We start from the raw sequence: 15,874 nt of genomic DNA on the forward strand, positions 1-15,874 counted from the left end.
ACACACACACACACACACACACTTCATCAGCATTTGCAGTTACTTGCATGACTGTACAACTTACATATTTTCTTGAGATTAAGTGAATGAATAAATACATTGAAATGCTGTCTCTGTTTTTATAACCCTCTTGTTAATATGTAACCATGCGTTGTATTTTTTATAGTTTTTGTATAACTATGTTGCTTGTGTGGAGCTTTTCTCCCCGGGTCTCCGCTGAAAACAGGTATGTTGCCCAGTCAGCCATTACCCGGTAAACAAATGTAAATAAATAATAAATAAATGACCCAAAAGTTTATCTCATTGAGAAAAACATAGTGCATCCCATTGCAACTCTTCTCTGCTGTCTCAGCCTCTTAGCTGAAGAATAAGATGCAAAGAATGAAAAATGGGGGCAGATTTTAAATATGGCTCATATATTTAGAACATTACTAGTATAATGAGTTTAGCATTAGCAAGCATTTTTTCTGAAGGATACAAACTCCAAGACTCAGATGCTGTCATTATTTATTGACTGCAATCCACAACAGTTTATCAGAAAACCACAAATCTTACTGGGAACAGACCAAAATACTTCTCAACTTTTATGCTCAAGAATTCTGTACAAAGCATTATATAGAAGAACGTATGTGCTGTATAATGTTTGTAAATGTGAATTTGTGAATATGGCTTATTTACTTTTACATAAATGTAAGTTTGCCTATGTCATTTATTTATTTATTTATTATTTTATTTTTAGTTTGATGACCAGGGAAGTCCACTGGGCCAAGAAGAGGCGATTTTCAGTGGATGGCTGGTGAGAAAAGCTCCAATGAGCAATTACAAGCATACACAAAGCAGTACAATCATTTAAATCAGGCTGAAAATACAGCATAATAAAAGTTGTAAAAACTGGGATTCCAACCACAATAGCCACCAAAAACAGAACTAAAAAGGTTGGAAGGAAGCACACTAGGTCACAAATTCCTCCAAGGTTTAATATCACAAAATAAAAGCAAGCAACACTCCAAAACACTGGTAACACTCCAAATACATTTTCGTTCACAGGAACTTCATCAGAATAATTTTTATTATTATTAATAATAATTATTCTGATGAAGTTCCTGTGAATGAAAATGTATTTGGAGTGTTACCAGCATTTTGGAGTGTTGCTTGCTTTTATTTTGTGACATTAAACCTTGGAGGAATTTGTGACCTAGTGTGCTTCCTTCCAGCCTTTTTAATACAGCATAACACATATGAGGTATAATACCATCATGCAAAGAAATACAAATAATAGGACATTGTTGGAAATTTTGTATGTACAAAGTTAGATACATTTACTGATATAAGAAAATCTAACAAGGTTAGCCAACATGCAACATAAAGCCATCCAGTATTGGTTTCATGCAGTATAGTAGTAGGCAAAGTAATGGTATGAGAAGTAGGTGTATCAGGGGGTGGAGCTGAGTGATTTAATGGAGTGTAGTAGCAGACAAAGTAATGGTATGAGAAGTAGATGTAGCAGGGGATAGAGATGAGAGTAGTTAGAGGGGGAAGTTATGTTGGAGAGTGGCATGGGCATGTCCATTTTGAAGATAGGTGGGAGAACAAGAGAGATTTGAAGTTGGTGTGGTTTGGAGTATTGCAAAGGGAGGGAGGGAGAGAGTTCCATAGTTTAGATATGGAGTAGGATAGGAGGAGGTGGCCAGGGGGTCATGAGGGTTTGTATATTTGTCCGAGGTTTTGGTTTTCTGATCTGAGTGAGCGGTTAGGAATATAGAAGGTTAAGGTGGTATTGAGAGTGGGACACCTGGAAGGTTTGAAGATAAGCTTGTGGGCAGCGGTGAGTTTGAGGAGGTTCAGGTAATTAGGTAGTTTGAGCCATTGCAGAGTATGGAGAGAGTGGCAATGGTGGATGAGTTTTTTGAATTGGTGGCAAATTTGCTTATTTTATTGTAGCAGGATTCTAATTTGGATTGTAGCCTGAGTTGGAGATTGGTTAGCAGAGGAGCACCATACATGAGAGGGGAAAAGGTAGGTAGGCTAGGGTTTTTCTGGTGGAGGGGGTAAGGTAGTGGTTGCATCTGTACAGGAGTCCAAGTTTTTGGTGTGTTTTTTTTATGATAATTTGGATATGGGTGTTGAACTTTAGATGTTCATCAATGATAACACCGAGCAGTTTAGTATTTGATACAATTTCAATGGGGACGTTATTCTGGCTAAGTATAGAGAAGGAGTTTTTGTCAATAGGGGAGTTTCTAGAGGGAGAAAAGATCATCAGTTGAGTTTTATTTGCATTTATGGCCAAGTGATTGTTTTGCATCCAGGTTTCAGTTTTAGAGAAGACTGATTGGATTTTTAGAAGTAGGTTGGAGGGGCAGTATGCTGAGCAGATGACTGATGAATCATCAGCATACTGCATTAGTGAGGAATCATAGATGGTGTGGTGATAGTTATTGATAAATATATTGAAGAGTAAAGGGCCTAGAACAGAACCTTGGAACACTCCAGTGGGGGTGTGTAGGAAGGAAAAGGTTGAGGATTTCCATTGTATGGCTTGTTGTAGTTCATAGAGGCAGCTAGAGAACCAGGCTATGGTGAAAGGAGACAGGTTGAGAGAGGGGAGTTGAGATAGGTGTAAGGGGAGGGAGACGGTGTCAAAAGCTTTGGATAGTTCTAGGAACAGGGCAGATATGGATTTGCCAGAGGCACGTGATTGGTTAATGGTCTTGAGAAAGGAAATGAGGGCAGTCATGGTACTATGGCCAGAGTAGAAGCTGTGCTGAGTGGGGGTGAGAAGGTTATTTTGTGTTAGGTATGGAATCAGTTGTGAATGGATACATTTTTCCAGGATTTTAGAGAGTGGGGAATGGCAATAGGCCTGAAATTGGTTCTGTCAGTATTTTTACCTTCCTTATCGAGTGGGATGATGTATGCATGTCGCCAGATAGAAGGAACATAGGATTCTTGGATGGATCTGTTTATTAAGATGGAAATGGGAAAGGCAATGTTATCAGCAGATATTTTGAGGAAAGCTGATGGTAAATTAACAGGTCTATTGTGGCAAGGTTTAAGTTGGAGGAGTAGTTTTTTATTGTACTTATGGGGGTGGGTTTTAGGTTGAAGGGGGAGGAAGGAGGTGTGAGATCAGAGGGATGGGGGCAGGCAGGGTTGTGATTTGGGGGGTGAGGGAAGGAGGAGGACAATTTAGCTATGCAATCCACAAAGGAGTTGAATAGGGTGTCAGTTTCAAGATCAGTAAAGTTGGGGTTGGGACAGGGGTTATCTTTATTTCCTGGGTGGAGGAGGGAGGAGATGGTGTTCCAGAATTTTCTAGGGCTGGTTGAGTGTTTGGATTGAAGTTTGGAGTAGTATGCTTTGTGGTCTCTAATTATTAGTTTTTTTTTTACAGAGTTGTGAAGTTGTTTGAATTCAAGTAGGGGGTACGGTTGTTTGTTTCTTCGGTATTGCTTCAATTTTTTGTCGCTTTGGAGCATGGTTACTTTAGTTTCTTTTGATAGCCATGGAAAGACTTAAGCCTTGATACGTTTGGTTGTTAGAAGAGTGTGGTTGTTGAGTAGGTTTAAGAACACTTCATTGAAGTAGGTGATGGTGTTGTCAAGGAGCAGGGTTCTTAGGGGCTTCCAGTCAGTATGTTTTAGACATCTGGAGAAAGTTTGAGGGTTGAAATAGGAGAGGTTACGAATTTGAATGTAGTGATGTTGCTTTTGAAGAGGAGAGAGGTGACGGTTGGTGAAGGCTGGCAGAGTCTGGGAGGATTCCTGCATTTGAGATAAGGTTGGGATGGGATGTTAAGATCCAGTAAATGATGGTGCCAGAAGCCCCATCTTTGTTTGCCATGGTAGGAGAGTTTATTAGCTGGGTGAAGTTGAGGAGGTTGACTATGTGAAATGAGGATTGAGAGTTTATAGTGACCCAGTTAATGTTCATGTCACCTAGGATATCTTCATAAGTGATATTCAGTGATAATTCAATAAAGGTGTATTTTAAAAAAAAAACAAACAAACAAAAAAGAACTCTGCACAAAGCCAGAAATAATGGGGGGGGGGGGGTAAAGGCCCCAAAAAGGATATATTTTATTTTTTTTATTTTGCCTATTTATTAACTGGGTAGACCCACTGCATAAAATGTCATTTTTCAGGGATGACCTGAAAGTGCTGTCTTGTTAAGTGACTCAAAGTCACAAAGTAGACAAACAGAGGTAGAATAAATCCAATGATGAAACTCTAAAGACTGGCATTATTGATAGATTGTAATCCTCAGTGATTTACCAGAAAATGATAAGAATCATAGGCTATACAAGGCTATTCAACCAGAGGCTATGCATGCCTTGCCAATACCCAGCATCAGGCTCTACCGACTTTTTAAAGAAAGCAAGACCTGTAAGTCCTGTTGTGTATTTTAGACCACCCATTTATTTGTCTAAACTGTGTTTGAAGACCAACATGGAGTCACATTGCTTAGCATGCAAGGGGAGTCTACTCCACAGCAAGTGTAGGTGATGGATAATGGACCTGCCTCTTCAGGTAGTTTCTTTATTACCTGATGTAAACTGAGATCTCTTGTTGTGGTATTGGCTACCCTATTTGATAAACTGAGAAAGAGGAGGCTTGGATAATATGGTCCCTGAGGGCACAGAAAGCAAGACATGGACCTTCCCTCAAGAGCCTATATGACATGGAGTACAGGGACAGTAATTCCAGCCTATCCTGACAGCTAAGATGTTTGATGTCACTGTATACTTTTTGTAAAGAACCACTAAAGTTTTTCAATTTTTTTTTGGTGTGTCTAGTGAGATACATAACAAAGAGTGCAATATATTCTATAATGAGTCCACCAGGACAGAGTATGGGGAAATAACTTCCTTGGTTGTAGATGAGATGCCCTGTGCGACTAACTGTGAGATACAGAAGGATTTTATGGCTGGATTTGCTACATGGTGATCAAAGGAGTGGGAGACTTCTACCCAGGTGTGTAAGTCAAAAGTTTTATAAGGGGTAGCAAAAATATGAGGCAATATCAGAAATGTTCTGCAAAACTCAGGGACACATAAGAGACAGACAACTCTAACTCACTTATAAAGTTAACAGACCAACAGGTTTTGTACCGGCATGCATTTTCTTAACAATAAGAGCTATGAAAACACTAATGTCTAGCATTATTGACTGACTGTAATCCGCTGCGTACCAAAAAGAGTGGTAGGGAATATTTTAAGAAATTGTTGTGAAAGACAGGTATCATTTCACAACTGCTTGGACCATTATCTGCCCAGGCAGAAGTGACTTTGGATATGTCAATTAATGGTAGTTGCAAGATTATACATAGTAGTCAATTTGAAAACTTCAAGTGAGCTGTCAATTATTGGGTTGCATTGCCACCTGCACAGACATGTTAAGCTTTCGGGATCAAGGGAGTCAGTTTTTGGGAGAGTGTCTGTTTTGGTTTTGTATGTTATAATGGGTAACTGAAATGGATTTTTTGTTTGTGGCTGCTGCTGGAGTCTATTGTAATATGTTGTTTTTGCTTCTGATGTAAATCTTAATATTGAATTACAGATGGTGTTGTTATGTTGTTACTCTGTAATAGCTATTTTCTTGGTTATGTGTACAGTGTGATGTTTTCACTGTTATATCTGAGTGAAATAAAAATGCCCATTAATAAAAACATTGTCTCTGCTAGCCTCTCCCATGAAGTAGGTATGTATCACGGTAGACTTACAGCTGTCATTCATGAACATGGCCACTCCTGCAGTAGTCTGTCTGTACTTTTATTTAGTGTAAAGGTGGTTTCCCTCCAGTTGTTTCCCCTAGGACAAGCAAAGGGTTTGAACTACATTTTGTGCATCTCAAGACTGTCAGAACTATACATGGGAAGTCAGGACTGAATATCAGCTTATTTTTAAACTTATTTATACTGGCAGGCATAATCGGTATGAGGAAAGCTCAGGAGTTTGCCCAGAAGATCATGTATTATCTATGTGTATTCATCCGCTAAGAAAAGTAGTTCTCAGCAAGTAGAAGCTTCCAGTTCCTCCAATGGGAAGCAATGTGTATTTTGTAGGTTTTCAGACACTCTAAGCAGCAAAGGTCATCCACACAATGAGAAAAAGCAAGTTAAAGCTGTATTGTATTCAACAAACACCCGAATGTTTCCAGCCCATGTAGTTGGTAATCAGCATTAACACTGTGAAGAATTCTGTGGTGAGGAGGTTCTCAATGTCTTTCACAGGACAAGTGTTGATTATTTTACTGTTCTTAAATAAAAGTGCATACATTATACTCTGAATGCAGACTATATTATATGCAGGGATAATCAATTGTGTCTGTCAGCTGGTATAGCTTCAAGGGAGCTAATACGATCTCTGGCCCATCGTCGTGAGTGGAGTTGGTACTGATATGCCATCAGGGCAGTGCTAACAAATACTCATCCTATCTGTTATTTTTGCAGCAGTTCTTTGAACCTGAACTAGTAAGACTGTATGGTAGTTCCTGCCAAATCAAGTGTGCTGAAACCTCATGTACTTCATCAGTGAAATGTTCCCTTTGGCTTAGTTATTCCTTCAAATTGTCAAAAACAAGCAAACAAAAATGCATAGAAAGTCAACAGTTTAGGTATCCAGCTCCAGAAATTATACAAAAATTGCTTTTTTTCCTCAAATTTAGGGCATGTTGATCATGGAGACATATCCAGGATCTTTTGAATTGTTCAGCTTCCAGAATTTATCCCTTCCCTCTCCAGTGATACTCCACACTCCAAACAGTGCATGATCAGAGTGATATACATTCTCAGGACTGAAAAATGAATTAACAGGATTAAATTATATATTTTGTCTCTACTTCCTATTCTTATTTAATGTTTAAAACCCAACATACAACCTGTCTAATGCTAATTTAAACACTTTGTAAAGTGTTTTTGTAGGTAGGCAAGCCCTCCTGCAACCCTTGATGTGGGGGGGGGGCAAGCTCCACACACACCCATATTTACATACATATATATATATATATATATATATATATATATATATATATATATATATATATGTATACCAATTCCACAGTTGCACCAACTTAGTGAAGGAGGAAATTATCCCAAAAAGAGAATCACTCACAGCACAACTCACTGGCAGTGATGACCTTTGGAGGAATTCTGATCAGTGCATTGAACCTCATGAAGCTGAAGCTCAAGAGTTCAAGTTTTTTCTACCAATAGGGTACCTATTTCTGGGATGGAGGGAGGTAAACATGTGCAAATCCAAAAATTCTAGCTATATCCTAATTCCATGCATATATGATTTCTGTTAAATTCTACCTTATTGTAAATAAATTCTAAATAAGGCAAAACACAAGGGAAGCCTTTATCCTTCTTAGTATTTGTTAAATTGTGACAGGCTTTCACAGAAACTTTGCTACCTGTTAAGATAACCTTTTGCCTTTACATTGTATAAACTTGTGGCTGGTAAAGGAGCAAATTACTTCCACTATGGACCTATGTGAACTCTGTTTATCATCTCTAAATCCACCAGACTGTTGCACTATTTAAATTATAATAGTCTGTCGAACAAGTCTTTGTATTATTTCTACATAAGGTATGATGGACCTTTGTAACTCAAGTTTATACATGGAATAAGATTCCATGCTTCATGTTTCTAACAGACTTCCTACAAACTGACCATTCAAGTCACTTCAACTGCCTACTCTAACAAATGATTGTACTAAACCTAAAGACAAAAACAAAGATACGTAATCTGGTATCTCTCAGAGACTTTGCAAGCACAAAAAAAGTGTTCCACCACAAAAAAAAAAAAAAAAAAAAGCTGAAATTGTCCACACCTGCAGATATACATGTATATAGCTAGAACACACTTTTAGTTTTCATTATCACATTTAAATCACAGCAACTAAAGTGAATAAACTTCTTTTTGGGCTAAGAACTGACATTTCCTGTTCCCTCAAGGTAAGACCACTATAAGAAAAGGGTCCTGTTACCACAACTTGAACATGGACTCCACTCAATTGCTTCCATTTCAAAAAGACAACTCTTCGCACTCCAGTCCTGCTTCAAATAACTTCTGCAGATCTATAACAATATCCCCCAAGACAGAACACAACTGCCACACTTTAGTCAAAGCCAAATGACTCTCCATTCCACAAAAAAACACTCTCCTCTTAGGCCCTCTGATATTTCAGCTTATCAGCTTGGAATTCTGGCTATTCTTTGCTATCAAGCTCTCAGAAAGCTATTCAACTTACAAGTCAAGATCACTGTCCTTCTCCACCCCAACCACACGATACCATTCACCAAGCTAAAGCAAACAACACACATATTCTCAGTCATGGCTCCCCAAATATGGGAATCCATCCTTAAACACATAACTCATATACTGTCCTTCCTTACATTCAGGAGAGAATTAAAAGTCCATTTCTTCAAACAAGCAAAGTGCAAATGGTACAATAAGTCAGCAGCATTTACATCTGACCAGTCTTATCTACCAAATCTCTATGCTAAACAACAAATTAACAACTCCAGTGGCATCCATATACTCTGGCACGTTGCACATTTGTATATAGCATATTATTTCACTTGAAGGTTCCTTGTACTAGATCTTGCCCATGTGAAATGCTCCAATATGGTGATTTATATTAATCTTTATTATATTTCTAATTTCTTATATTATATAAAACATCATTGTTTATTTACTTTGTATATTGCCTATTCATTTCTGTGTATTTTCAGTGCTGTTTTATACACTCCCTGTTTTGCTTTTTGGCTCTGTATTCTCTTCCAGATATTACCTGAAATGGTTCATGAAGATCAGTTCTGATCTGTCATTTAATATTTGTAATTTTTGCTGAGACTGAATAGGTCACAATCCATCTCTAGGCCATCATACTCCAAGGACATAGCCAGAACAGAAACAGCTAAAAGGAGGGCATCAAAAATGATGTACAGTCTGCATGTGAACTCATATTTAAGGATCAATACAATACACACATTACGTGCTACCCATAACAATCTTGTTTAACATGAGTTTAAGATTGGGGGTGTCCTTAAGGACTGGAGAACACTGGTAGTAATGCTTATCTATATGAACAGACAAGTGTCAGATATTAAAACTGCAGTCTAGTATACCTACACATAAATTCATAAAATATACTGTAAATGCATACAGTAAGGGTCTATATTAAAACACCGAACTTTCAAAATTTCGAGTGTTCTAATATCGAACCCTATTAATCGAAAATTTAAAATATCGAACATGCAGAACAGCAATTTTTTTCCTAGGGAAAAAATTTGCTGTTCCAAAACACATACACACAACACAAGCACCCCAAACAAACAGCAATCCACACACATACACCTAAACTCTTACACCTAACCCTACACTAAACTATACATACGCCACTAACTATCCACTTACCTTAACCCAAACCCTAACCTTAAGGTCCGTCACTATCGCACAGTCACCTCACCCGCGCCCTAACCCTAACTCACCTACCCCGCCCTAACCCTCACATCCACACAATCGCACACTTACCTGACCCGCGCCCTAACCCTAACTCATCTACCCCGCCCTAACCCTCACATCCACACAATCGCACACTTACCTGAACCCGACCCATAACTTTCCACCACAGCACTGAAAATACCAAAGCAACAGAAACGGACAACCAAATTCTTTCCCTAGGAAAAAATTTGTTTTCTTTTTCTTCAATATTTTCAGCGTTCGCTGAAAACAGGACGATATTAGAACACTAAAAATTTTGAAAGTTTGATGTTCTAATTTAGACCCTACTATAACACTGTGACTAGATTTGTAAAAGAACCATGAATAACTAGAATTAAATAACATCAGATTGTTTAACAAAGGGTATTTGTTCCTGGGTAACAGTTGATCCTCATCTGTCTGAATTTCAGTAAAGCTTTTAGTATGAAACCATAATTTAAAAAAGTTTATCAAAATAGGAGTTAACAGCTTAATTAACTGGTTTCATACCAGCCTGAAGGGCAGAACTTGGAGAGTAAAGGTAGGGAAGAATAGGTACAACTAGAAGGATGACATATGTGTTCATTAAAGCTTTCTTTTGGATCTGTTTAGCACTTATACTCTGGATAAGGACATGATCAGAGTCCTCCTGTACCTAAAATATTCAGATAGTATTAAATTAGCATCAATCACCTTGAATATCAGTGATGCAGTGTAGTCAGATGTACTTCATATACAGCAGCTCCTCTCAGAATGTATTATGTCTAAAAGTTACTCAACATGTTCCAAGTTGCTCAGGACAGTGTGTTCAAATGTTATGCAGCGCAAATTCATTTTTATACATCTCTGTTGCTGCACCATATACTTTCTGTTCTTCTCCATATTATGTGTATGCATACACACATAGACACACACACACACATACACACACACACACACACACACACACACACACACGTGAAACTCTTCCTTCTTGCAACGCTAACCCAGTTATGAATTACAACTTTGCCTCACAGCTATGAACACTCTATACAATACAATGCTAGTGCACTAAATGGAATAGCTTGTTGCTATGCCAGGAGTGAGTGATGATATTCTGAAACATGTTATGGTAATGAACTTAATTACCCATTCCTGGCATAGTGAAATCTGTGGCAAGGCGTTGGCAGACCTGCCAAGATCATCCAAAGCTGTTTAGTGTCACAGATCACCTGTATGACAGCATTTCTCTTGCCAGAGGCCCTGCTATTACTCTAGATAACATTGTTAAGGCCTTTAAAAAATCTAACAGATTACCAGTATGGGATTAAACAAGATTCCAGTTATTTTGCCAATAAAAGTGTATAAGGAATTCTATCCAATTCTTAATGTAATTTTTAACATGATGAATTGTTCCATCTTCTTGGAAAACATCAGCTATTAATCCTTTACATAAAGAATGTAGCAAGCTAGAAGTCATATGCGATGCCCACCACTGCTACCAGTATGTGATGGTCACTAATATGTGTCATCCCTGTGCTAGGCTAGTAATCAAGGAGCATGAATCCTCACCAATGACACTGGAGAGGGATATGCACTTGGAATACAAATGGATACACTCTATTTCCAGATGCAGACCTGTCTGCACCAAGTGCAGTTTCCCTTAACAGCACACAGGGAACACACTCACCACAGGGTCTGGAGGTCTCTACAGCTGTCTCCCTCCAGGTCACAATTAGACTCCCCACTGGTACAGCTGTAGGATTAGGTCCTCAGCTGAGCATTTAAGCCAAGCCCTCCAGCACCCTCTCTGTGAACCCAGTGCTTCATGTCTCTGCCCCAAGGTGCTGACACACACACTCTTTAAGATTTAATTTTTCACATATACACACCTGGGAAAGGCTGGCACAGATGTACCTGCTGTCAGGAGCGGCCTTAGGTCAACTGGTGCCCTAGGAAAAAGGGCTCCACGGCACCCCCCACAGCACCACCTGGTGCCCCTATCCTGGTCTACCTACACCAAATAAATATTGGAAAAGTGCCCCTGCTAGTGCGGCGCCCTAGGCGGCCGCCTAGTTGGCCTATGCCTAAGGCCGACTATGCCTGCTGTGCCCTCTTCTGCTCAGAGTATAAGGTAGTTAGCACTGTCACCAGACACTTCACAATCAGCTACTCTAAGATCCTTAACAAAGGATGTCCAGTTATATGGGGTAATATTAATTCTAATACAAATGGTAGTAGTTTGCCAAGATGGCTAGGCCTTCTGGAGTGGCACACACAGTATCACCAAATAAATATAAGCACTCTCAAAAGTTAAGTACTATCTACAAGGACCAGCCACAATAAAAGTTTAAATATATTTAATAATAAATAATAAAAGAGCATGAAAATACTGAATATATATTTACTGTAAACCACAGAGTTCAAATCACAGAAAATATTGAAATTAACATTGATGGACAGACTCATACAAATATAGAAAAACACTCTCTAAACTTCACTATATTCATGACAGAATTTAAAGGACAACAATGAGATATTTGTTCCTGCTCAACATTCCAGCACCTTCCCCCCCTACAACCTGATCCTGCCTTAGGAAATGTGCAATGCAGCTAAAAGAAATTATGATTTCAACTATTTTTCTCCTAAACCACAATTCTGTTCTGTACTATTTTGCTAACATTTTTAGAAACAAGTTATTATGATGTAGAAAAGCTTGCAGCGGTCTCTTAAATCCTGACGTCAAGACTGCTACAAACCAGCAGTAGTTGTCTGTAAGATCCTGCCCCCAAACTGACATCAGCACTACCATTTTGCATGCAATTAAAAATAAGCAATGACCCACCCCTATTGTGATGTCAGAGCTCACCTGTCCACCCTTACCAGTCTGCAAAATGTTCTGTGGAACCTCCATTTTGTTGCTACTGTATCTCGTGGGTTACTTTGTATCAACGGACTACTTGCAGGCCTAGTTTCTTCTTCTGCATTCCCTTCCTTTGAGTAGGTGCATTTTAAAAAGTATTTGTCCTGTCTTTATTTGAGTTAAATGCATGCTCCACTGGCTCTAAACTGTACTGATTTTGTAGAATTACTCGAGTCTTTAGTCATATATTTAGACCGTTTCCATTAATTGTGCTTTCTAGCAAATATTTAATGTCTGTAGTTAGAAACTGCTGAGGATGTGTTTATATTCACACTGCATTGCGTTCGGTAATTGCAGGCTAATGCAGCAAATTTGTAAGTTAGCAAGGGAAATATATTCACTGTCCATACTGTTAGGTGTCTTTATCCAGACCTGTTGCTCTAGGAGTTTTACGTAGTCATTTGTCTGCTTTGTTGATGTATATAGTTTTTTTTACTGTGTGCCCCTTGCATGCTGCTGGTCTACTCGCACCATGTGCTTTAATACACGTTTCTCAATTCCATTTGAGTTTTTTTTTTTTGAAAACAGAAATGCGGAAACATGGAAAAGCACATGGTGCGAGTTCACCATGTAACAGAAAATTGTACTTTGTCTGGAAAAGCAATGTACTTGGACAGTGCATTCCATTTTTGAATTAATTGCTTACTGTCTCCATGATGGAAATCATGTTTTTGGCCAGCTGTTACCTGCTCATACCTCTAAACTGTACTGATTCTGGCAGAATTTTTTTATTTTCCAATTCTGTTTTTTTGTCCGATTACATGCATTTTAAAAGGCAATTGTTGATGACTGAAGTAGTAAGCAAGAGGAACAGTTTAGTTTCAGTCTGCATGGCCGTCGCTAACTGAATGGTGATGTAAAATGTATTCTGTATACTATAATAGTATGAGCAATATATAAAAACTGGCGTTACTGAGGGTTGTTTGGTACCCCTGTTATTTCCTGCTGTTCTGTAGATTCTCAAGAGGTTTAAATGTTTTATATGTTTTGTGTGTGCTCTATATATATATATATATATATATATATATATATATATATATATATATATATATACACACACACACACACACACACACACACACACACACACACACACACACACACACACACACATTTTTACACACACATTTTTTTCTTCTTCTTTTGTTTTGCAATGTGCAACTCCCCAGATGCCAGTCAACTCGCTCCCAGAGCAGTATGGCACAAATAGTCTCCTAGGGGGAAGGGTCCCACTCTGGCCAGGAGGCTTAAATTATTAGTTAAATATGTCTAAAAAGTAAATAATAAAATGAACTAAAAGGTAGGTGTGTGTGTGTGTGTGTGTGTGTGTGTGTGTGTGTGTGTGTGTGTGTGTGTGTGTGTGTGTGTGTGTGTGTGTGTGAGACAGACAGAGATTTAAAATAGATGGTTTTGTATCTGAGAGTAAGTGTATGTGTGTGTATATGAAAGTATGAATACCTGTGTATGTAACTTGTGTACCGATGAAAGATCTTACTCAAGTGAACATTCAAGATAAGGGTGTATTGCGTGCTCTTAATCATGTTGACAGTGTTTTGTCTAGGGCATGTGAATGTTTAATACTTATTATAATAGCCTGTCTCAAAATTTTCCTTCCACAAGTTATTCATCTGCTTCCCGTTCCAGTTCAAGTAGCATTTGTATGAGCAGGACAGGTAGAGTCAGTGTGGCTAACCACTTACATAAGTTATAAAAGGAAAGCTGACTGGTTTGTCATCATATGGTCACCACAAATAAATACCTTTAATGGCTGCATAGACAGTATATGACTCTTCTGACTATTAAGTGTACAAGCACACAGGTTTTACAAAGGCAAATATATATTTTTACCTTTAGTAAGCTGTACCTAGCCAGTGCACATTACTACGTTCTTTTAACCATATAGCCTTGAAGGAAAGCAGACCAGCAGCAGCCTCTGGGCTTTAGGTATGTTTTTTTTTAGTTACTTATGTACATAGATAAAATACTACAACACTCCATTCCACCTTTTACCCGACTGTCACAGGTGTTCCCTCATACAGTCCATTCATATCTTTGCTGGACATCCTTGCATCCTTTCCCACTCTTCTTGTCTCTCCCAAATGTTCTTCACATAATCATTTTCTTCTTTCCTATACATAAACTACCATAACCTGTTCTCTTTGACCCCCTCTGCAAATGAAACTAGTATGGTTTCTGCACTGATGTCCTTTTCTCCTCTTCTCTCTCACAATGTGACTTCTACCACCCATCTCAAGCACTTTATCTCCATCTCGTCTAATTTACCTCACTGCTCTGCCTTCACTGCCAAGGTTTCTGTACTGTACAGATGTAGTGATTGCATCTCTGTTTGGTACACTTTCCTTTCAGTGTCTTTGACAATCTTGTGTCACACAACCCCCTGTGCCAGTTGGCAACATATCTTCTGCTTCTAGCTTTGACCTTCTCATTCAGACTTCTCTTCTCCTCAACCACCCCCCAGTCTCTTGAAGTCCTTAACCCATTCTTCTACTTTCCCTTGTATCTCCACTTTCAGCTTCTTCCGCTTCCCCCATTTACTGCCATGGCAACTGCCTTATCTGTACTCAGTTTCATTCCACGTGCCTCCAGTTTCGAATGCCATTGACCTATCATTTTCTGAAGTTCTTGCTCAGAATCTACTTATGTCATGTTTCCACATACAGCAGCTTTGTTGATCTGCCCCATGTAACCTCTTTACTAATGTAGTTCATCACCAGTATGAACAGAGGTAGGCTCAGAACTGAGCCCTGATGCACATGGACTCCCACTGGGAAGCCTCTCTGAGTCTGAACACAGTGGGGAGAGAGACAGACTGATGGGGCAGTGTACTTTTCTTACTTTAGTCACTTAAATGTCATTTCACTTAAGTTTTATAACTTAACCAAATACTCCATCAGATTGCATAACTCTTCATGCAACAAACAAAACAAGCACAACTCCTCATCAATTCAGGAAGGAAGTTAACCTCAGTATAGGACAAAAAAAATCCAGAGGACTTACAATGCTCCATTCTCAGCATCTTTTTTCAGCTATACTGCTCAAATAGTCTAAAATGTTTAGAATCATCTAATCTCACTCATAGTCTAGATCTGTGCAAAACATAAGAATTGAATGTCAGATGACCGTACCTATATATTATACCATGTTATGGTTATACGTGACATGAGCTGAAAATAATGTGCAACTGTCTCACATTAACTCAGAAACAGACAAAAAGTATGATAGCCTTCTTAAACAATTGGTGTAGAGCATGCCTCTCACATTGTCCCTGATTTTTAGGGACAGCCCTGATTTTGACTCAGATTTTAGTTCCGTCTCTCTTAATCCCTCCTAAAAGTGTTGACTTTTGTAGATAAGATGGTGAATTATTCTTAGCATGACAGGAATTACAGGTATAGACTTTTTACTTCAGAAAATGTTTTAACACATATTCTCTTATTCTCTGTCTCAAGTTAATAGCCCTGTAT

Source organism: Protopterus annectens, chromosome 4.part1 (assembly GCF_019279795.1).
Source record: "Protopterus annectens isolate FY-2018-M chromosome 4.part1, PAN1.0, whole genome shotgun sequence".
Taxonomy (NCBI): domain Eukaryota; kingdom Metazoa; phylum Chordata; order Ceratodontiformes; family Protopteridae; genus Protopterus; species Protopterus annectens.